The following is a 24,748-nucleotide window of genomic DNA, read 5'->3' as shown; positions in this document are numbered from 1 at the left end:
TGGTGTGCAGTTGTTTCCAGATATGATAGAACTGTTTACGCTTCTATTTGCAGACGATGTTATCTTGATATCCGAAACTATTACTGGTTTGCAACATCAGCTAAATGTTCTTGAAAGTTATTCTGCAAACTGGAAACTATCTGTTAATTTAGACAAAAACTAACATAGTCATGTTTAGAAGGGGTGGTGCTGTAGCATCCGAGGAGAACTGGTTTTCCACTGAAAACCTGTTGCTGTTGTCAGTCAAATTGAATATAAATATCTGGGAATAATCTTTTCGTATACGATGAATTTAAAATGTTGTGGCCATGACTTGTCTCGACGTGCAAAAAAGTTACGATTTCAATTTTATCTATTTCCCAGAAATGTGGAATATTTACTCCAAATATATTTGTCAAACTATTTGATGCCCAGAAGGCCGGGCGTGACAACTTAGGAATAGCCAGCGAGTCCTAACTTGACACACAGAAGGGAGCAAGCTACAAAGACATATTTTATATCACTGGAAAGATCTCGAGGAGATGAACACGAAACGTTCATGTGCCAGTGTTTCCACGTGTAAATAAGCTCACAAATTGCCCCTGAAAATGCATTTCTGCAGAAATTTCTGGCAGAATTTATTTTTCCTGCAGAAATTTCTGGCAGAATTTTTTTCATGCAGACATTTCTGGCAGAATACTTTATTTCACTACCAGAATTATCTAATTGAATAAAATTAAAGACTAGAATTGATGACACTCCTGCATGAGTGGTAGCTTCATGTTTATTCCAAGTAATAAGCAGTCAGCGTGATCAACTCGTCTGATATTTTTGTTTCACAACCAGAATTATCTTAGTTGAATAATATTAAACACCATCGTTATACAATTAAATATAGACTTTCTTTCAATGATGTTGTTTTCCGCTGTTGAAAGCCTACTGGCACCAGACAACCGAGTATTTACAGTGCGAATTTGACCGCATTTCATTATAGCTTTTACAATTTAAAAGGCTTATGCATTATTCCCACCCGTTTCATTATAACACAGTTGTAACGTCTTAGTGGATTCACGTCGTGCAAGATTAATTTAACAGAACTGGGGTGCATTTTCCAATCCCAAAAAGCCTAAATTGTTTTTGTATGCGATATGGGTTGAAGGTGAATAGACACGAAACCGGACATATACTACATACATACAATAATAACAATGTAAGAGATGTGAGCCATAATTTGAATTCATCAACATGCTCGGCAAGACCAGCGCACCAGATGAGATGATAAACAATACCTATGTGACAATGCATCAGTGTTCAAAGTGACAATACCCATGAACATGTAATTGCCTCGTTGAACCAATGATTTATGCCGAAGTGGCTGCTGAGTTTGCACGCCTGTTAATTGGTGGTTTGTGAGGTTGTCTCGATAAGCGGTCATCGTTCCGGTTCGGTTGTCCCTGAGTGAAGACCGTGGTTAATAATTGCGCAATCCAGAGTGCGGCCACTCGGGGAATACACCGAAACAATGCTAGTTGATGCTGCATGGACAATAGACGTCTTACAGAGTCTGTCCCGTACCTTGTATCTGCTCAAGATCACATGCAACACAAAACAGATTCTGATTCCGTTCGATAACAAATTACCTGCAGTGATTAATATTAGCTTGATCCGGGAAGCCAACTCGTATAAACACAAGTGATGTATGCAAGGATTATCGTTGCTGTCGAAGTGGGAGAACAAGGGATGTTTCTTGCGGTTACAAGCATCTTGGGTCGGCAGTAATAACAATACAATGGTACAATACCTGCATATTTGCAACCCATGTGTGTAATATTAGACATGATAATTTCACTGTTCAGCCTCAAAACTGAAATGGTTTAAATCATGTGTATGGAAACATAGAAAAATATATTGATTATGACAAGCAGTCTCTGTCACAGACAAAACTCAATGTCTGTTTATTGACACCTAACTCTCTGCTTGTCTGCTAATGACAATATACAATACTCAACTTCAATCAATGAGTGAGTGAGTGAGTGAGTTAAAATTTACCGTCACATCGGCAATATTACAGCCATATCGTGACGAGAACAATTTAATTTAATTCATGTCAGTTTTAAAATATAAATTGAAAACGTAAAAACCTGTCATCGAAGGACAGTACAAATACTATGCTATCACAGATATGAACATAAAACTAGCATCGAAAGCTAAAATATTGTAATTAAAGAGGACAATACGATATAAAACACGGGCTAGAGACCGCCAACAACCGAAGGCAGATCACCATAATAGGATCCATGGGGACTTACAGTACTTTTGCTACCTGCATGGACCCTAGCTGGATTAACACCATCCCTTCAGCTATCGGCGGTTATAATGAAAATTAGCCAGTATTAAAAACAACAACGATACTACGATTAAAGGTTTGGCCGTACTAAATTTACATAGAATGTTTTGGGACTTACGTACCCTCTCAGGAGGACAATAATTTTACAATACTTCCACCCCCTTTGAGGGTACAGCCACTAACAGTCTTAGTTACTAATCTAGACTACCACTAATAAAATATTGAACTATTTACAAGTCATTCAACAAATCTAGTTCTTTTAAAAATGCAATGATTAAATGAGAACTTACATTACTAAAAAGATCCTTCAGAGTTCGTGATTGAAAATAGGTATCCCTTGTGATGGAATATTCAACACAGTCAAGCAAAATGTGCTTGACTGTGATTCTTTCATCACAGGGGATACAGAACGGAGGATCGTCATCTTTCAACAGGTATTCATGTGTATATCTGGTGTGGCCAATACGACATCGTCGCATAATGACCTCTTCAAGTCTGGACTGACAACCCAAGTAGGTGTAACCAATGTAGGGTTTTATCGCATGTAATTTATTTACACCTACTTGGGTGTCCCACTTCTTCTGCATCAGATCACGTATATAAGATCTAATAGTAGGTTTAAAATCTGAGTATGGAATATGAAGTGGTGTCACAGATTTATTCAGTGCCGCCTTGGCAGCAAGATCGGCCATCGTATTCCCAGAAATGCCTACGTGGCTGGGTAACCAACAAAAGACGATGTCGTATTGGCCAGTGGCAAGATCATTATACAATTCAATGATTTCAATTAAAAGTGGATGCTTACAAGAAATATTTTTAATAGCCTGAAGACAAGAAAGAGAGTCTGAAAAGAGTATATACTGTTTATGTTTATGTTGTTTTTCAATATATACTGAACATCATTGAAAACGCACCACCTGTAAATTTTGAAATAAGGCAATAGAATCTTTTGGAAATGGAAAATTAATGGTGGGAATTTTGATAATAACACACTAGATCGAAAATAACGCTCTACAGTAAAAAACGGATCGTTCGAACACATCATCGAACACATCACATGAAAACAACAAAATTCATGCACATCATACACGAAGGGCACAAATTGCATGCAGAAAGCATGCTGTTCAGGGGTATAAATGACCTCGGCACAAAACCGTTCTCATTTTCGCAGTACTTTCGTAAGTAAAGTTTTTTCGCCATGCCAAGATTGTCACCAGAGGAACGAGAACAGGCCTTGGGTATGTTGCAGGTCGGCGCTTCAAGCAGAAACATTGCACGACGATTTGGGTGTCATCATTCGACCATTCTGAGGCTTGCTAACAGATACCAACAAACAGGAACCAGCAGGGACCGGCAACGCCCAGTTCAGGCACTTGTTACCACCCCTCGTCAAGATCAAGACATTGTACGGCGCCATATTCGGGATCGAACCTTGCCCGCTGCCAGAACCGCCAACGCTGTCCAGGGTCGACGTGGTTTGATCAGCGCTTCCACCGTCCGACGCCGTCTCCGTGCGGCAGGGTTACGTTGTCGACGCCCTTACGTTGGACCCATCCTGACTGACAGGCATCGCCGTGAACGCCGACAATGAGCTGAACAGCATCGTGTGTGGTTGTTACGACGTTGGCATGGTGTGGTGTTCTCCGACGAGTCGCGTTTTCACTTGCGAAATGCTGACGGGGGTCTAAGGGTATGGCGTCGACGGGGTGAACGTTATCATCAGGATTGTGTTGTGCAAACCGATCGGTGGGGTGGAGACAGCATTATGGTGTGGGGAGGGATAAGTTATCACCACAGAACCGCTCTGATTGTTTGTCGTGGCAGAGTGAATGCCGTTTACTACCGTGACAACATTCTTCAGAACAACGTCGTTCCCTTCTTTCACCAGCCTCCCGTGTGGACCCGGGACAGAATGTGTCCACAGCACCCCATTGCTTGTCGTAAGAGGCGACTAAATTGGGCAACCTGTTTGCCGTGGGTTGCGTCCCGTGTCGGTGGAGGACGGGATCCTGGTGGTTGAGGGCAGTAGGGGACTGAACCATTTTGCTCCTATTGCTCAACACACCACTTCGGCCCTTACTTCACCTAGACGGGTGGTAGAATCGGCCCGATTCTATCAATCGGCTGGTCACGCCATGCCCTGTGCATAGAAAGTATTTTCGCACATTTGATTTATTGGGCATTGGTCTTTTTGACGTCTAGTGTGTAATACCTTTTTGCTATATCTACTTGCCTAGAGTCCTATGCCAGAAGGCGGTGGCTCATGGGCCAATCTGGTGATGTCGACCTCTGTGTTCTATATGTCTCCAATTTCTTGCTAATAGCCGAACCAGCCTAGCATTTGAATTGGTAGACAAATGTAGCTACTCATGTCGTATTTACTGGAGTATACCACTCCTGTATCCTTAGTGTTTGCAGGCTGGAGTTCCACTGCAGTACAACACTGTCCTCGTTGACACTCGGTGGCGGGTGGGGAGCGGGAGTGCTGAATCTATTATCATCACCATGTCAATCACCCTTTCTGGTTCCACGAGAAACGACAAAAAAAGACGTTTAGAGGCTGATCATCTTTCTTGTAATGAAGATGTTTCAGGTCCAACACACCAAGAACCTTGGCCAAGATTCATAGTTATTGAATCTACCAATGGTGAACCACTCAAGATCAATCCATTTCTAGTATCAAAGACAATACAATCTATTTGTGGAGAGGTTAAGAACGTTTCACGTCTCAGAGGAGGTACACTTCTTGTTGAGTGTGCGCGACGACAGCAATCCATAAATTTATTGCAACAACATCAATTTGCCAACGTCAATGTTGCTGTCTCAGCTCATAGAACTCTGAACTCAAGTAGAGGCATTGTTAGGGATAGAGCCCATTGTCTGGCGGACATGTCCGAGGATTAAATAGTGGCTGAACTTAAGGATCAGAATGTAACTTCCGTCAAACGCTTTCCTGTTAAGAAGCAGGATGGTAGCATTGTACCTGGCCACACTTACATGTTTACCTTTTCATCGTGCACTCTGCCAAAGTCAATCAAAGCCGGCTATTTCAATATCGGAGTGGAGGTGTATATCCCCACTCCACTCCGCTGCTATTCCTGTCAGAAGTTTGGACACGGGTCTAAGTCCTGTCGAAACACTCCTCGTTGTCATCGTTGTAGTGAACATCATCAGGACTCTGACTGCAGCAATGATATTAAATGTGCCAATTGTGGAAGCAGTCATCTTTCCTCTTCTAAATGTTGTCCTGAATGGCAAATGCAATCTAAGATACTTAAATTAAAGTATGAAACAAATATTTCCTTCATGGAGGCTAAAAACAAAGTCCTTAGCCAGAATCAACACAATCCCTCTCCCACTGTGACATACTCTGCTGCAGTCTCACGACGACCAGAAACAATCTCTACTTCGTGTCAAACGGATTTGACCTGGATGGCTTCTGAGAAACCTGTTCATGTGAATAGTACTTCTGGCAGTCAGGGCTTTTTTACAACGTCTGCCTCTCAGACTATTAGTCATGTATCAGGTGAAGTTGTTCAAACAGCTATAGATGTTGAAACGTCAAAAGGTGAAATGTCAAAATCGCAAAGAAAGCGTCTAAATCGTAGATCAAAGAAATCTCCTGCTGATACTCCTGTAGAGGTTCACAATTTGTTTGAGCCTTTGGAGATGGATGATACGCCATCTTCACAAAACCGAAATAACGGTACACCCTCCTCTCGTACACGTGAGAGGTCTCCAATAGAACCGCCATGAGTAACGCTACAAATGTAGTACAGTGGAATTGCAGAGGGCTTAGGAATAATTTTCACGAAGTCCAATTATTAGCTCAAGATTTAAACCCATCAGCATTTAGTCTACAGGAAACATTTCTTAAACGTGATGATAAGTTTGAAATGCGTCAGTACAACTCGTATCACTGTTTTTCACCTCCGGGGGATAAAGCAACCGGGGGTGCCTCCATTTTGGTGAGACAGGGTATCATTCACAGCCCTGTTCCTCTTACAACTAAACTTCAGGCTGTTGCTGTCCGACTAACCTTACACGTCACGATCACACTCTGTTCGTTGTACATACCACCATCCTCGACTCTTCAGCTATCAGAACTTCAGGATTTATATTCCCAATTGCCTGGACCCTGTGTTATAACGGGAGATCTCAACGGTCATAATCCTCTGTGGGGAAGCAACGATACGAACAATAAAGGTAAAATTCTTGAAGATTTTGTTTCTAATAATGACTTGTGCATATTTAACGACGGTTCGAACACATATCTACATCCAGCAACGGGTACATATTCAGTACTAGATTTGTCAATCACAGATCCAACCATACTTAATGAATTTTCATGGTCAGTCCACGGTGACCTGTGTGGTAGTGACCATTTTCCGACAGTAATCACTGCTATAAATCCAACTGATGATCTGTCGACGTCAAGATGGAATTTTTCTAAAGCTAATTGGCCTTTATTTCAGACTAGTTGTACTAAAAACTTAAAACCAGAATTTTTCATGGACGCTCATGATGCAATCCAGTCATTTTCGGAGACACTGAAACAAATTGCTGATGATACTATTCCTAAGTCCTCTGTAAATCCACACATTCGTAAGCCATGGTTTGATAACGAATGTAAACAGGCCAGGAAAAGTAGGAAGAAAGCAGAAGACTATTTTCGCCGACACCCTACTGTTCACAATTTAGATAAAGTTAAAATTTTAAATGCCAAGGCTCGACGCACATTTAAGCAGAATAAACGTCAGTCTTGGAGAAAATATGTTTCCAAGATCAATTCACGCACACCTATTTCAAAGGTGTGGAATATGATACAAAGAATAAAGGGCAAAGGTTCCAAATCTACCGTTCAACATTTAAAGGATGGTGATAATTTATTAACGGATAAGGCTGACATTGCCAATAAGCTTGGTGAAACTCTCGCCAGGCACTCATCTTCATCCAATTATGTCCCTGAATTTCAAAAGCACCAGAAACAACAGGAGAAGAAAACAATCAATTTTAACTCGGACAATGGTGAAGATTATAATGAATTATTTTCACTGCATGAGCTCTATACCGCCCTTGCACAGGCTCATGATACAGCTGCAGGGGCTGATGGTATCCATTATCAGCTCCTGAAGCATTTGCCCAAAACATGTTTGGAAACGCTGCTTAATATATTTGATAATATCTGGACTACAGGCAATTTTCCAAATTCCTGGCGTAATGCCATTGTAGTCCCAATACCAAAGCCTGGTCGAGATCATACTGATCCATCTAATTATAGACCAATCTCCTTAACGAGTTGTGTATGTAAAACCATGGAGCGAATGGTAAATAATAGATTAACATGGTATCTTGAAACCAACAACCTGATTACAAATATTCAATGTGGTTTCAGGAAAAATCGCAGTACCATTGATCATTTGGTACGTTTAGAATCCTTTGTGAAAAATGCTATAGTAAATAAACAACATGCTGTATCAATTTTCTTTGATCTCGAGAAAGCTTATGATACCACGTGGAAGCATGGCATTTTAAAGGATTTACATGATTTTGGTTTGAGAGGTCGTTTACCTCTTTTTATATCACAGTTTTTACAAGACAGGCAATTTCAAGTCCGAGTGGGTTCTACCCTGTCTGATCATTACAATCAGGATCAGGGTGTCCCTCAAGGCAGTATTTTGTCTGTTACATTATTTATTATTAAGATCAACAGTCTATCAAAGGTTTTAAATGATTCAATTGATGGATCATTATTCGTGGATGATTTTAATATCTCTTGTCGTGGTAAAAATATGCGCACCATTGAACGGCAATCACAGTTGTGTTTAAATAAAATAAATAACTGGTGTCTTGAAAACGGATTTAAATTTTCTAAATCCAAAACTAATTGTATACACTTCTGTAGAAAATATAAACCTCATAAGGACCCAGAGCTAACCTTAAATGGCTCTCCCATCAAGGTGGTAAAGGAGGCCAAGTTCTTGGGCTTAATTTTTGATTCCCATTTAACATTTCTGCCACATATTAAATCTCTTAAAGCTAAATGCCTCAAGGCGCTCGATTTGTTAAAAGTTGTATCCAATTCAAAGTGGGGAGGGGATCAGACTACTCTCCTTCACTTATATAGATCACTTGTCCGCTCTAAACTTGACTATGGCTCAATTGTATATGGTGGAGCCTGCAAAAGTAACCTTAAACTTTTAGATTCAGTGCATCATCAAGGTCTAAGACTTTGTCTTGGCTCCTTTCGAACGTCACCCATTGAGAGCCTCTTCGTCGAGGCTGATGAGCCATCCCTTGACCAACGCCGTATAAAATTAGCCTTACAGTACGTGACAAAACTACATTCCAATCAGTCAAACCCTGCCTATAACTGCATCTTTAATCCCCTTTTTGAGGAACGGTACAACAGAAAAACTTCTCTTGTTCCGCCTTTAGGCCACAGAATTAAATCGTTTATTTCTGCTGCCGGCATTGAGCTGGACAATATAGCACCTTCCCGTCTTCTTTCTTCTCCTCCTTGGCAGTTAGTTAGGCCACAAGTCGACCTAACACTAGCCACATTTAAAAAATCAGAAACTAATGAATTACAATATAAACAAGAATTTAATCAATTGAAGCATAGATATAGCAATTATAAATCCTTATTTACAGATGGGTCCAAGGATGGTGGCGCAGTGGCTTGTGCCACTGTCATTGGATCCAGAACAATATCTTCTAGATTACCAGATAATAGTTCTATTTTTACAGCAGAAGCAAACGCCATATTATCGGCTCTCAAATATATTCAAAGACACACTAAACATAAACAATATATAATTTATTCAGATTCTCTTTCTTGCCTTCAGGCTATTAAAAACCTATCTTGTAAACATCCACTTTTAATTGATATTATTGAATTGTATAATAATCTTGCTACTGGCCAATGCGACATCGTCTTTTGTTGGTTACCCAGTCACGTAGGCATTTCTGGTAACGCAATGGCCGATCTTGCTGCTAAGGCAGCACTCAACAAATCTGTGACACCACTTCTTATTCCCTACACTGATTACAAAGCTACCATTAGATCTTATACCCGTGATCTGATGCAGAAGAAGTGGGACACCCAAGTGGGTGTAAATAAATTACATGGAATTAAACCATATATTGGGTATACCCACTTGGGTTGTCAGTCCAGATTTGAAGAGGTCATTTTGGGGCGATGTCGTATTGGCCATACACGATATACTCATAAATACCTTTTGAAAGGTGAGGATCCTCCGTTCTGCATCCCTTGTGATGAAAGAATCACAGTCAAGCATATCCTGCTTGACTGTGTAGAGTATTCCATCACAAGGGATCAGTATTTTAATTCACGAACTATGATTGATCTTTTTACTCATACCAGCTCTCATTTAATTATTGCCTTCTTAAAAGAATTAGATTTGTTATCAGAATTGTAAATAGATAAATATTTTATTATTGGTAGTCTAGATTAATAACTGAGATTGTGAGTGACTGTGCCCTCGAGGGGGGTTGAAGTATTGTAAAATTATTGTCCTCCTGAGAGGGTACGTAAGTCCAAAACATTCTATGTAAATTTAGTACGACCAAACTTTTAATCGTAGTATATTTGTTGTTTTTAATAATGGCTAACTTTCAGTATAATCGCCAACGGCTGAGGGGATGGTGTAAATCCATCTGGGGTCCATGCAGGTAGCAGAAGTACTGTAAGTCCCCATGGTCCCTAGTATGGTGATCTACCTTCAGTTGTTGGCGATCTACAGCCCGTATTTTATGTTGTATTGTCCGAATAGTGGTAATTGTTTTAACTCTCCACACTAGTTTTAATTGTAAATGTGATGCTCTAGTGGTTTTACTGTCCTTTGACGACAGGATTTTATAATGTATACATATTTCATTTCAGTATCAAAATGTTCTCGTCACGATATGGCTGAAATATTGCCAATGTGACGTTAAGTCTTAACTCACTCACTCACTCACTCTTTCACCAGCATCAAGATCTGCACACATTTCAACATGACAATGCACGAGCCCACACTGCACGTGTTTCGATACAGTATCTGGCTAACAACAACATTCCTCTACTTCATTGGCCTGCATTGTCACCAGATTTGTCACCCATCGAACACTTGTGGGATTACATCGGCCAACGCCTCGCACGTCGTCCGCAGATCAACAACCTTTGGGAACTCGACAATGCCTTGCAGCAAGAGTGGAATGCAGTGCCTCAGGACTTTATTCAGAGACTTATCCGTTCAAAGAGGAGACGTTGCACAGCTTGTGTTGCTGCTAACGGGGGTCATACACGCTACTGACTTTCCATTTTGACCCCATCTTTATTTCATTGTCAGCTGCATTAAATCTTCACTGTTTTGCTTGATTGTTTTTTGCTTCTTTTCTTTATCAAACATTGGTCTACACAAATATGTAAAATTTACATAGATTGCTCACTTCTGCTCTTAGAAATCCACAATTTTAGGGGTGGTGCGTTTTCAATGATGTTCCGTATATTTAAGAGCCGTTAGTATGGCGTTAGCTTCAGCTGTAAAAATAGAACTGTTATCTGGTAATCTAGAAGATATTATTCTGGATGCAATGACAGCGGCACATGCCACCGCACCACCATCCTTGGACCCATCTGTAAATAAGGATTTGTAATTGCTATATTTATTCTTTAATTGATTATATTCTTGTTTATATTGTAATTCATTCGTTTCTGTTTTTTAAAAGTAGTTAATGTTAGGTCAACTTGGGGCCTAACCAATTGCCAAGGAGGAGAAGAAAGGAGTCGTGAAGGAGCTATCTATTCCAGGTCAATGCCAGCAGCAGATATTAATGGCTTAATTCTGAGTCCTAGAGGCGGAACAAGAGAACACTTTTTGTTGTACAGATCCTCATAGAGAGGATTGAAGACACAGTTATGTGCAGGGTTAGATTCGTTCGAGTATAGTTTTGTAATATATTGTAATGCTAACTTTGTTCGTCGTTGTGTAAGAGATGGTTCATCTGCCTCGACGTAGAGACTGTCAACAGGAGAAGTTCTGAAAGACCCAAGACAAAAGTCTTAGACCTTGATGGTGGACAGAATCTAATAATTGTAGGTTGCTTTTGCAAGCTCCACCATATACAATGGAGCCATAATCAAGTTTTGAACGGATTAGTGATCGGTATAAGTGCAAGAGTGTAGTTTGGTCCCCTCCCCACTTTGTGTTGGAAACCACTTTTAACAGATCAAGTGCCTTCAGGCATTTAGCTTTAAGGGATTTGATATGTGGCAGAAAGGTTAAATGTGAGTCGAAAATAACACCTAAGAACTTGGCCTCCTTTACAACCTTGAAGGGTCTTTATGCGGTTTGTATTTACGGCAGAAATGTATACAATTAGTTTTGGATTTAGAAAATTTAAAACCGTTTTCAAGACACCATTTATGTATTTTGTTTAAACACAACTGCAGTTGTCGTTCAATAGTATGCATATTCTTACCACGACAAGAAATATTAAAATCATCCACAAAAAGTGATCCATCAATTGAATCGCTTAAAACCTTTGATAAACTGTTGATCTTGATACTAAACAATGTGACAGACAAAATACTGCCTTGCGGGACACCCTGATCCTGAAGGTAATGATCAGACAGGGTAGAACTCACTCGGACCTGAAATTTCCTGTCATTTAAAAAGTTGGATACAAATTGCGGCAAACGGGCTCGTAATCCAAAGTCATGTAAATCTTTTAAAATTCCTTGTTTCCATGTTGTGTCGTACGCTTTTTCTAAATCGAAAACGATCGACACTGTATGTTGTTTATTAATCATAGCATTCTTCACAAAAGATTCTAAACGCACTAAATGATCGATAGTACTTCTGTTTTTACGGAAACCACATTGTATATCTGTTATAAGGTTATTGGTTTCCAAGTACCAAACAAGTCGATTATTGATCATGCGTTCCATGGTCTTGCAAACGCAGCTAGTTAGTGAAATGGGCCTATAATTTGAAGGGTCTGTATGATCACGTCCAGGTTTCGGGATGGGAACAATTATAGCATCACGCCAGGATGAAGGAAAGTTGCCAGATGTCCAAATATCATCAAAAATATGCAAGAGTGTCTCCAAACAGGACTCAGGTAAGTGCCTCAGGAGTTGATAAGGTATACTTTCAGCCCCAGGAGCAGTATTGTGAGCCTGATCTAGAGCAGTATGAAGCTCATGGATCGAAAAGGTTTCATTGTAGTCTTCCCCATTATCTGAATTAAAATTAATTGATTTCTTTTCTTGCTGTTTTTGTTATTTTTGAAATTCTGGAACATAATTAGATGAAGAAGAATGTTTGGCCAAAGTCTCACCAAGTTTATTTGCAATATCTTCTTCATCAGTTAGTAACTGGTTCCCATCTTTTAGATGGTGGATGCTAGATCTAGAACCCTTACCTTTGATTTTCTGTATCATATTCCATACTTTTGATATTGGCGTACGCGAATTAATTTTTGATACATAATTTCGCCACGAGTGGCGTCTACTTTGCTTGAAAGTACGCCTTGCTTTCGCATTTAAAATTTTACATTTGTTTAAGTTGTGGACCATAGGATGGCGACAAAAATAATGCTCAGCTTTCTTCCTTGCCTTTCTAGCCTGTTTGCAATCATCGTTATACCATGGTTTTCGGATATGAGGAATAGCAGAGGACTTAGGAATACACTCGTCAGCTATATTATTTAGTTTATCTGAAAAACATTTTATGGCATCGGGAATATTATGAAAAAGTTCAGGTGTAAGGTTCTCACGACAGAGAGTTTCATATAAAGTCCAGTTAGCCTTATTAAAATTCCATCGTGACGATGGAGGAACATCAGATGGATTCACAGATTTTAGCAATGTTGGGAAATGATCACTTCCACAGAGGTCATCGTGGACAGACCATTCAAATTCACTCAATAAGTTAGAGTCTGTAAGTGACAAATCAAGAGCTGAATAACTTCCTGTGCCAGGATGAAGATACGTGTTTGAACCGTCGTTATAAATGCATAAATCGTTGTTTGAAATAAATTCCTCCAGTAATTTACCTTTAGTGTTTGTATTTATGCTACCCCAGAGTGGATTGTGGCCATTTAAATCGCCCATGATTAAACACGTTTTAGGTAGTTCATCATAAAGAGCCTGCAGATCACTCAGTTGAACAGCTGAAGATGGAGAAATGTATAAAGAGCACAATGTGAATGCAACGTGCAACGTAAGTCGCACTGCAACGGCTTAGAGATTTGTTGTGAGTCCAACTGGGCTATGGATAACATTTTGTCACACCAGGATTGAAGCTCCACCAGTAGCTCTATCACCAGGCGGAGAAAAATAGTGATACGCATTGAATTGACGTAGGCCAAAATTATCTGTCTGTTTCAGATAGATTTCTTGTATGGAGAGAGCTGACGGTTTATAATCTTGGATTAATAATTGTAAATCATTTAAGTTGTTCTTAAGTCCTCTACAGTTCCACTGTAGTATAGGTGAAGACATTACTTCTTCGGAGGATAAACAGGAGATCTACCCCTCACCTTTCGTGATGGTGACAAGCTATGAGTCCTGCCATGGCTTTGCTCGGACACATCCATGTCATCAAGAGATCCAAACTTGTTAAAAATTTGGATATGATTATTCGCCCCTTTCGAGGTTCTTCCACTTTGAGTCTTTTTGAAAATGTCACTATTTTGTTTTGACTTGTGTTTTGAGGCTGGCTGAACATTTGGTTCTGGGTTACTTGATCGTTTCTGAGATGTATCTATGTCAGTTGATGTCTGCGATTTAAGAATGTCTTTGGATGAGTCAATGGTTTGTGAACTACAGGTCACTTGTGAAGACCTTGACTGGACATTAGCAGATAGCAAGGTTGGAGCAGAAGTCCTTGCCCATGTGTAGTCTGTCTGGCAACCTACAGAATTATATGTAATAGGTTTTTGCTTAGAGGTCTGAATAGATGCAGCAACTGCGTTAGAGTACGTTGAGCCTGATTGTTCTTGTGAAAGAACAAGTTTTTTTGCCTCTGAAAATGACACGTTTTGCTGATGCTTTATTTGTGAAATGTTATACTGAAGCTTCCAAGTAGGACACTCTTTGGAGGAAGATGGATGGTGGCCAGAACAGTTAACACAAGAAGGAGTTTTGTCACAAAGGGTACCATCTTCACACTTTCCAGCACATCTGTGACATACAGCTTGATTGTGGCAAGACTTTGAACCATGACCATATTTTTGGCAGGTATAACACCTCAAAGGATTTGGAATAAATGTGTCAACTTTCAAGTTGCAGTACCCCGCTTTTAGTGATTGTGGGTGTTTAGGCAGACAAAAGGTGAACAAATATGTGTTTGTTTGGAGGGTTTCGTTATTCTTTTTGGCAGTGAAGCGTTGGACATGTGTAACGCCTTGTGAGTGCAATTCTGTCACAATCTCATGTTCGTTCATGTCTGACAGGCAACGTCCAACGTCACGGACGATACCTTTACTGCTATTCAATGTCCTGTGAGGGGACACCACAACAGGAACATTCGCTAAGACTTTAGATGATTGCAGAATCTGCGATTGGGTCAGCTTTCGATATTCAATGAGCAGTGAACCAGATCTTAGTTTTTTTATTTCTTTGACATCACCTGCTAAACCTTCGATGCCTTTGGCCACAGCAAAAGGATTGAGCTTACGAGCTCCACCATCTGGTGCTGACATAACTAGGAAACGAGGCCAGTTATCCGGGTTTGTAACAATTTCAGGAGTCTCATCCTCCGAAGAAAACGAATCATCGGATTCATAAGAACGTTTCTTTAGTGGGGGTGCCATGGTGTATTCATGCATGATTCATCCTCCTAGCTCCCCACCCACCACGGAGTGTCAACAAGGACGATGTCATATACCTGTGGGTCTCCGACAGGTGACACCAGGGATACCAGGAGGGTATACTCAAGTAGAATGATCAAGAAAATTTTCTACCAGATTGGCCCATGAGCCACCGCCTTCTGGCAAATTAAACTCTAGGCAAGTAATTTTGTATTTGCTTACAATAAACAAGTGATGAAGTTGAATACGATTTTAGCCAAGTCCAGAAAATACCAATTTATATAAATGAAATGTGTGCAAACCAACGTACATCGCACAGGGCTTGGTGTGACCAGCCGATTGGTTAAACCGGGCCCATTCCACCACCCGTCTAGGTGAAGTAAGGGTCGAAGGGGTGTGTTGAGCAAAGGAAGCACGGTTACAGGCTCCCAGTGCCCTCAAACCCCAGACTCCCGTCCTCCACCGACACAACCCACGGCAAACGGGTTGGTGGACCAAATATTCCCCCGGGTCCACTACGGGGGTGTTGACGAGCTCTTAGCGTTACCCAGCACCCACCACGAGGAGGTGGCTCGCTACGGGTGCCTCAATCAATGACCAGCTGAACACCTATCAGACTATACACCATAAACAAACTATACATTGACTTATGGCTCGTGCACATGGGGTATGTCTCTGTCGTATTATGCAATTACACAGACAGGCAGGCGCGATTCCTGTACACATGACAAGTTATTAAGTCTGTGGGTTGCAAACAAACTGCCTCCATTTTTCCGGGTTGACTGGACCGGACGTAACTGGGTGCAAACTCAGATTGTCAGTTTCAAGTTCTGTATGTACAAACCCCAACATTTCAAAATATAATATTTATGGACAACAACTCCTTCTACTATATATGCTTATATGTGGATGAATGAGTCATAATGACTGGAATATTTTCAAACAGTTTAACACTGTATTTTGTACGAACCCACGAGTGACTAACATAATCCTTTTTATTCCTGTTTGAAAAGCATGTAACTGATAATATGACGATGGTGCACTAGAACACTGATATAAACTGTCATCATCACAGACATGTTTATACAATTTAATATTTCAGCCACTGGCCTTGTTACGAAAACATGCCAATCAACCTCTCTCACTAGCTTCTCTCATGATGAATGATAACTAACTGACTGGGCCGGGGACTTGGTAAAAAAGGGTAGTAAGAACAAATATAAACGGGATATTGTACCATGTTCTTGAAAGGGATTTTGTCTAAAGAATTTTTTCCTATGGGATATTGTCCATAACCGAAAATGACGGCTGACAGAAACGTGTTAGTCGGCAGGTCTTTTTAAAAATCACCGGTGTAACGACAACTTAATCCTCGATTCACAACTCAAGTACGGCGCAAGACTTTCATCAGTTTTTTTTACAACTTACCTTAAGAATGTAAGAGCTGCATACGCGGTATCAGGATTTATTAATAACAACTTCGTGTTAACTGCATATAACAACGTTTCTGTGTAGGTTCTTACACCATGTTCAAGCTAACAGTGACAACAACCAAGTTATTCGAATTATTGAATGCTGTGACAAACATCTTGTACAGTTACTTGAATAACAAGGAGTAGATAATTGGATCAGGCCAGGTAGGAACTAAGAAAAACAAACAGCGCAGCCATGAAGCAAATAATCATGAGGCATTAAGTACTAAAAACAGCAGTAAACGAACGGGTGCTGATTGATAAAGTCCTCATCTGGGTTCTTTGCCAAGAAGTACGCCTGAAACAGTGTATTGAATAAGTCTAACACAGAACTGAACCAAAACATCTAATGGCACAATGATATGAATTGTTCAAATTCCTCATACCGGTCTTTGATGTATTAATATCACCTCATCCTTTTTTCATTACCATAAGTTTACAAATACATGCAAAACATCATGAGGATGCTTTATGCACACAGAAGTATACATAGTGTGTATTTTCAGTTTCCTGCTGATGAATCAGATATTCGTATTCTGATGCAAAAATACCATAACCCAACAATTCAGATCATACATTCATGCGTCATAAATTATCTGATACAAGTGAAAGGACGGTTTAATACACACTCTTCCACATATTTAGAAATTGCAGGTGTAAAACATCTTGGGCATCACATTTAAGAAATGTTCTGTTTTCTCATGTGTATGGTCTGGTATGGATAAGCCAGGGTGTTGGGGATGTATTTATGTTTTTGAAAGAATTTCGTGATCGATCGGTAAATATGCTTTATAAGAAGTACCCATTTCACTCCAGAAAGTAGCTCTCGTTATGAATTATATAGAACATTTAAAACTCTAATACAAACTGAATTGTATTAACTAAACTAACTTTTAACTTTAATAGAAACATATTTGCCAAATACAGGACAGGCTTGTTGGACCTAATGGTAAATAGAGAAAGAAAACTGTCCATCCCAAAATCTGAAGGAATTTGTCCTTTATGCAATTCCCCAGTTGAAGATGACGTTCATTTTACACTTGATTGTACGTTTTATGAAGATTTACGTTACAACTATATCCCAGAACATTATCTATTGAAACCATCATTGACAGCCTTTACTAGTATATTAACAACTAATAATGAATCCGCCCATCGTCACCTAGCTCTCTATGTTAAGTATGTATTTATTCGTCGTAACCAGCACTTAACACGTCACAATTTAATTCTGGACTCACAAAGGTCCAGAAACTCTCCGCACTGTGGCTACTCTCTCACAAGGGATTTGGCAAAAATAAACATGCAGCTGTTATGAATATGTGCTAAGGATGACAAAATGAAAAAAAAAAATATTCAAAAACTCAAAATGGGCAAGAGTGTTTAATTTCGTCCAGAATAAATGTTTTGGAGGTTGTGAATGAATGAAAACATGTTAATAAGTATCATGACACAAATTTCAGCTCGTTGTGACTTGACTCAGCTAACTGGCAGCGACTTTAAAAAAATCTCACCCATGGGTGAAAGACGTAGTGGCCAATGGACGAGCATATTTGCTTTCACTGAAAATACATGTTTTTTTCCCCATGTTTTGCAGTTTAAAAATAAGTGAACGTATATTTATTAGTGTCGTGACACGTAATACAGCTTATGTGGACTTAATTCTGCTAATTTAGAGCGATTAAAAGATATTGCCCATGGGTGAGAATATTTACTTTTACTCAAATTACATATTTTCACATGTTTTACAGGCTGTAAATGGATACAAGTATGCTAATAAGTATCATAACACAAATTTGAACCAATTTTGAATTAATTCCGTTAATTTCGAGCGATTTTGAAAACTCTCTCCCATGGTAACAGGCAAATGAAAATACTTTTGTCCACGAGCGAGATTAGTCGAATTAAGACCGGACTGATTTCATTTTTTTATCATGATACTGATAAACACACTTTCACTCATTTACAACCCCCAAAACAATAGAAAAAAAACCCTATATATTTTCAGTGGACGTCCACATGCTTGTAATTAGCAGAATTAAGTGAAAATGAGTACTTATAAGTACATTCTCATTCATTTACAACCTCCAAAACACAGGATAAGATGTATTTTGAGTAACAGTAATTATTCTCGCATATTTTTAAAAAATCCCCCTGAATTCGCAAAATTAAATCAAAATCAGTTGAGTTGTGGGTCATGATACTCACAAAGGCACTTTCATTCATTTACATCCTCCAAAACATTGGAAAAGATGTATTTGGAGTAACAGGAAATATTCTCGCCCATGGGTCAAACTGTTTTTCGCCCATGGGCGTGAGTTTTTAAAATTGCTCGAAATTAACGGACTTAATTCAAAATGAGTTCAAATTTGTGTTATGATACTTATGAACATACTTTCATCTATTTACAACCTCCAAAACATGCGAAAAGGTGTAATTTGAGTGAAAGTAAATATTCTCGCCCATGGGCGAGATTTTTAAAAACAATCGCTGTAAATTAGCAGAATTAAGTCAAAATAAGCTATATCAGTGATGTTCAAATCGTTGATGCATGTCCTAACAGTGTTTCAAACCACCTACCCTGCCTAATATCATTCAACTTAGCCGTAGTTGAACAGTATAGCAATTGAGATTATTACGGTATTCTCAAATGGGGAAGGGCCAAGGAAAATCATTGGACACCGTTTCGTCGTATGTTTCCAAATGGCGTCTGACCTATAACCCAAGTATAATGACAGGTAGTTTTGATTAGTAACTTTGGTTGTTTTTGGCTGTACCTTCAAAGGGGGTTAAATTATCATGAAATTATTGTCCCCGAGAGAGGGTATGTAAGATCCAAACCTTTCAAAGAAAAATTAAAGATACCAAATTTTTAATTTTTTTAAATTTAATTTTTAAATATTTTTTATTTTAATGTTCGGCTAGTTTTTCCTATAGTCACCAGCAGCTGAGGTGTTGGTGTAAATCCAACTAGGGTCCAAGTAGCAAAGGCACTGTAAGTTCACATGGTCCCCGGCATGGTGATCTGTCCTCTGCTGATGGCGACCTATAGCCCATTTTTACATTGTCTTGTCCAAACTAATTTTTCTCCTTTTAAGATATCTGTTAGCTAGTTTTAACTCAGTCTGTGATAATCTAGGGTTTTACTGTCTCTCGCCGACAGGATTTCATATATCATATGTCTATCGTATACATTTTGAACTAGTTTTAGTCACGATATGGCTGAAATATTGCCGATGTGACTTTGAAATCTTAACTCACTCACTCACTACAACCCAAGTAAAAATACTATAATTGTCTTCAGCAAAAGAAAAGGTACTTATTCTAACTTTCAGTACCGTCTTAGTGATGCACCTATCCCTCAGTCCGAATCAACTATATATGGAGGTGTTCTCCTAACCAATAATCTCCCAACAAAAACAAGAATCAATAGGTATTGTCAGAAAGCAAGACACAAACTCCCTACGGTCAGCGTGACTTCAGCACTCTCAACTCCCATTCACATGTGTGACAATCTGATTGAGAATGATACTTACAACAAGTCTCTATGGTTGTGAAATATTACCTAACATTAGAGATCAACAAGCAGATGCACGGGAACTTACACAGCGATATTTTGCTCGTATCGGGCAGGCACTTGATAAAAGATCACCAATTTGGGATTGTGGTCGCTGATTGGTTACATCGACAAATGTAAACTCATATTTCTTGGACGTCTATGCAAAGTGATAATTCTCTTGTGATAATTTTGCTAAAAACATATTTTGAGCAGCAATGACCACATGTACACAAGCAATTTCAATCTGTGATGATCTACTATCAGTGCTCCACAAACATAACTTACATGTTCACATAGAAAAATATATTGAAGAGGGTGTACGAATGGTGAAAAATTGTAATTACATCTGTACATAGCTGTGAAGAATACAGGTGGATTATGTAAAACCTCAATTAATACAGACTTGCTGCTTTATGCACGGGTGCACTGCCAGTTAAACTATAATTCTATGGCAATTAGCATACTTACAACCCCTTCAAATATGTATTAATATGTCACCATGTGGCAAAATATCTAAATATGCACCCTATGTAACAAATATATATGTGACTATGATTTTCATATACTCCTGCATTGCGAACGACTTCACACTGAGAGAACTAGTTCTTTTGCGTTTATGATTGACATTTTTGATGTGGAAACCGATGTTGCCTTTGAATCACAGGACTTGATATGCTCTCTTTTCTATTTGAAGGTGAAACTGTCTTTAATAATAATGTTGATTGAGGGACATGGGAAACAATTATTATAATGTTTTCCTTATACATCTACCTAATAAGACGACACCTCCTATAGTGCAGATCTCTGCCGATGTATAATGACGTATGTCCATCTTTGGATGTTTCTTGTATGCAGTAATCGTATAGAAATGTAAATCCTTGTTCTTATGTAAATTGTAGCTTTAAGTAACCAACTCGACAAAATGATTGTATATACAACTACTCAATATTTGTAACTTTGCCTTTTTCTTGTAGTTACATGTATATAATATGTTTGATCTTCGGATGATCGTCTAGAGGAAATAAAGAACATCTCTCTTTCTCTCTCTCTCTCTCTGTCTCTCGCTCTCTCTCTCTTTCTCTCTGTCTGTCTCTCTCTCTCTGCGAGAAGGTGGGTTATGAGGTGATGTTACAGGGTGTAAGTGATTGAATGAACGGTGACAATGTTACAAAACCTTCTGCTAAACTTCAGCATTGGTTCATTCTTTGTAAAAGTTTATATGATGAATCGTTGACAAAAATAGCAATACTGTATTACACACATACTCGTATAGATTTCAAATAAACCAAGTTAATAATTTAGACCTAACTCAATTGAGACTATTAATTTTCATATTTCTAAAGTTGATAATGTTACATAATCGAATATGAAGGAATAACTTTTGAATCGATTCAGAACATATTACACATAAACCATACAATGGTAACTGAAGCATTATTGATCATTATGAGCATTATTTCTTCATGAACATGTATATTTCTACAGTTACTAATCATCCACACAACTTGAACAGTTAATGTGAGCTGTAGCCCTGGGGTATTAAAGACGATTATGTTGTTGAGTGTCTGAAAACCAGTTCACCAACACCTCGCAGAGAATCTCCCCTTAAAAAGTGTCTTCATTCTTTAAAAAAAAAGCCACTGGGACGGCAAATAGTAAAAGAGAAATATGTCGTTAGTTCTTAAATTAAAATGCTCTTATTCTTCAAAAAAACGAATGTAATAAGAACCAAAGCCTTACCTAAAGTGTAATACTCCCTTCCCAGAAGACTGACTTCCAACTGCTTTCAGTTGTGTGTCACTCTGGCATATCTGAATAGACGTAGAAAACTATGTTCAGTAGAGCAGAACCCTGTTCATGTCATTGTGTAGCTAGCGAAACTTTACAAGGGCTCCATCTGCACGCAATGTTAGAGCGAAATCAGTGTGCGTGAAACCTGATTTAAAGTGGAAATTTGAGTGAGTGAGTGAGTGAGTGAGTGAGTGAGTGAGTGAATATTTAACATCACTTCTTCCATGGGCGAAAAACGTAGTGGCCCATGGACGAGAGTATTTGCTTTCACTTAAAGTTTTTTCCATGTTTTGCAGTTTATAAATAAGTGAAAGTATGTAGCATACACCACGACCATCCCTTCCAAAGCATGCTAAAGAATGGAAAACTATCGTTAGATCACATGTATTAACATCAACTTGTTAGAGTCTCCCTGGTCAGACATAACAATTGTCACACAGGTTATACCAACAAACTGTCTGCTTGACTGCACAGTTGCCAGTTCATGTAGTATGCCCACATAACCTAATTTTCCTGCGTAACCTTCATCTACACCACCATCCTTAATATAATAAAGACATAAGGTCGCATATCCGTAACCACTGAACCGTGGCGTCTCACTGGTGCAGTGCAGTGGTGCAGGCTAAATTCCCAGGTCGGGGTGTCCTTCTCTACCTCCATTAATCTTTAAAACATCTAACAGGCTCAATGCACGCAACGTTTAACTAAAATGTGATGTTATACATATCATAAAAGCAATTTTAGGTATTATTCAGTTGATAAATTATCATTTAATGATACATACATGTATGACATGCTGGACAGGTATTGGGCATTTTGTGCTAATTTACCATTACCATTTTCATAATGCGTAAGAAAGACAATCATTAATCTATCACTGAGGTCTTTCTTTCACTCCGACGTGGTTGCTAAATCCCCTCTGATCATAGTATATGGACTCTCCCATACCCAGTTCTCCATTCACGAGAAGTCAACGAGGCATCACATACCCACATCACATAATTCTTTTGAGTAACAAAATACAGTATAAAATGGGAGGACACACGGTTAACTAAAGGGCGTACCCTCACTCTCAGAAATACACAGAATGAGGAGAAGCTGTCGTGTTTGTATGGGATTCTTCTGGCTTTGCTAAATAAATCGTACATAAATATGTAAAATATTTTGCTTTGATTGTGTAACTACCCACGTTATGATATTAATACCATTCTGATGTGTATAGTTTAGGGTTCGAATCTTGGCATATTAATATATTTTTACCGGTTTTGCCACTTTTGCACTCTACCCTTTTACCTGGGGCGTGCATCCGTTGGTGCGTTTTAGTATTTCATCTATTTGTTTAGATTTATTGATTTATTTCTTTTGTTTGTTTTTTGTTGTTGCTGGTTTTTACTGCTAGGAACCCATTGAGTGAGTCTGCTTTGATAACTGCAAATTTATTCTGACGTTTGACGAGCGGGGCGTGAAGTGTTGTTATCATGTATGTTTTGTAGTTATATTATTGGTATGGAGCGGCATTGATGTACATGTTTATGCTTGCCAATCCAAACACGATTATTTGAAGAGATTAGTTTAAACTATAGATTAAAGTACCCATACTAATAATTTGTAATATTTATATTAGACTGTGAGGAATACGTAATATATTCAAGATTGATTTTGCGTTTAACTCGCTGTTTTTGCTACAGTCTAAAATATATACCTCGGCTAAGTTTTGAAAAAGACTCTCACATATCAAATAGCCAAATATCTCACATTGAAAGGGAATCTGGAATTTATAAGGCGTCGAGCAGACCAATTGGTTTTGTTTTGGTGTATAAACCTCCTTTGCCATGTGAGTCTAAAAATATAGCTGTTTATATTGAGAATGCATGCAGACCTTATACACAAATTTATGTAAGTGAATAATCTCGCATTTTGACCTTTTGTAATATTCTATGTACATTAAATTCATTGTCATTTTGCTGTAAATATATTGAAATCAATATATATGCATGCATGTTTGATTGAACAACCCTGTTTACTAGAACAGGAATGGGGACTTTGTCCTTTTTTTTTTCAAGACATGCACCTATTAGTCTGTGAAAGTCAATGACATTTATGTGCATCTGATCTGGAGAACCTCCTCCAGCATGATACATGATGGCGCCTTCTACAGAGATGGCATCAACGCCTGGCAGAAAAGACGGAACAAGTGTCTTGACTCACAAAGGGACTATGTTGAAATATAAATGTGGTTCATACCAATATTTTGTGTTTTTCTATGCAAGGCTCAAAACTTATTGACATCCCCTCGTATGGTTCCATGTTTGCCCGGGGCTATACTTCAAACACGTCGGAACATCAGCATTACCCACCAAGGAAAGAGTGTTTTTTGGGCACATGATTTAGATAGTGAAAAGAAGTAAAACCCGTTTTCTGTGACATTAGTAAAGCTTTTGACACAGTACGGTACTAGGGTACTAGTATATTGTTTAAATAAGAGATTGATCAAATATGGGGTAATTCAGTTGGAATAGAGTACAAAGAATAGTTATAGTTGGCCGATCATCAGATCTAAAACATATACCGGCAGGGGTCCTCCAGGGATCAGTCCTAGGGCCGCTACTATTCTTAAGCCAAAATCAGTTATATTGCAGATGGCATCAACATTAATGTTCATCTACTGATGACCTTGACCTTTCTCTCAAGGCCACAACAGGACTTTGACGTTTACGTCATATTAGCATTATCCCAAGAACCATTCACTGAATTTTCGTCATAGTCAACAGCAAGCTGCAT

General features: G+C 38.9%; 1 long non-coding RNA gene across 1 annotated transcript in view; it reads right to left on the bottom strand.

Moving 5' to 3' along the window:
- Window positions 1-21,987, bottom strand: part of LOC137259735 (uncharacterized) — a 44,269-nt gene extending 22,282 nt beyond the window's left edge. The window contains exon 1 of the long non-coding RNA XR_010954710.1: window positions 21,917-21,987. This is a non-coding gene — a long non-coding RNA (uncharacterized lncRNA). The remainder of the gene's footprint in view (window positions 1-21,916) is intronic.
- Window positions 21,988-24,748: the final 2,761 nt, after the last annotated feature.

Source organism: Haliotis asinina, chromosome 13, assembly GCF_037392515.1.
Source record: "Haliotis asinina isolate JCU_RB_2024 chromosome 13, JCU_Hal_asi_v2, whole genome shotgun sequence".
Classification (NCBI taxonomy): Eukaryota; Metazoa; Mollusca; class Gastropoda; order Lepetellida; family Haliotidae; genus Haliotis; species Haliotis asinina.
This window is presented reverse-complemented; position numbering and strand designations above follow the sequence as displayed.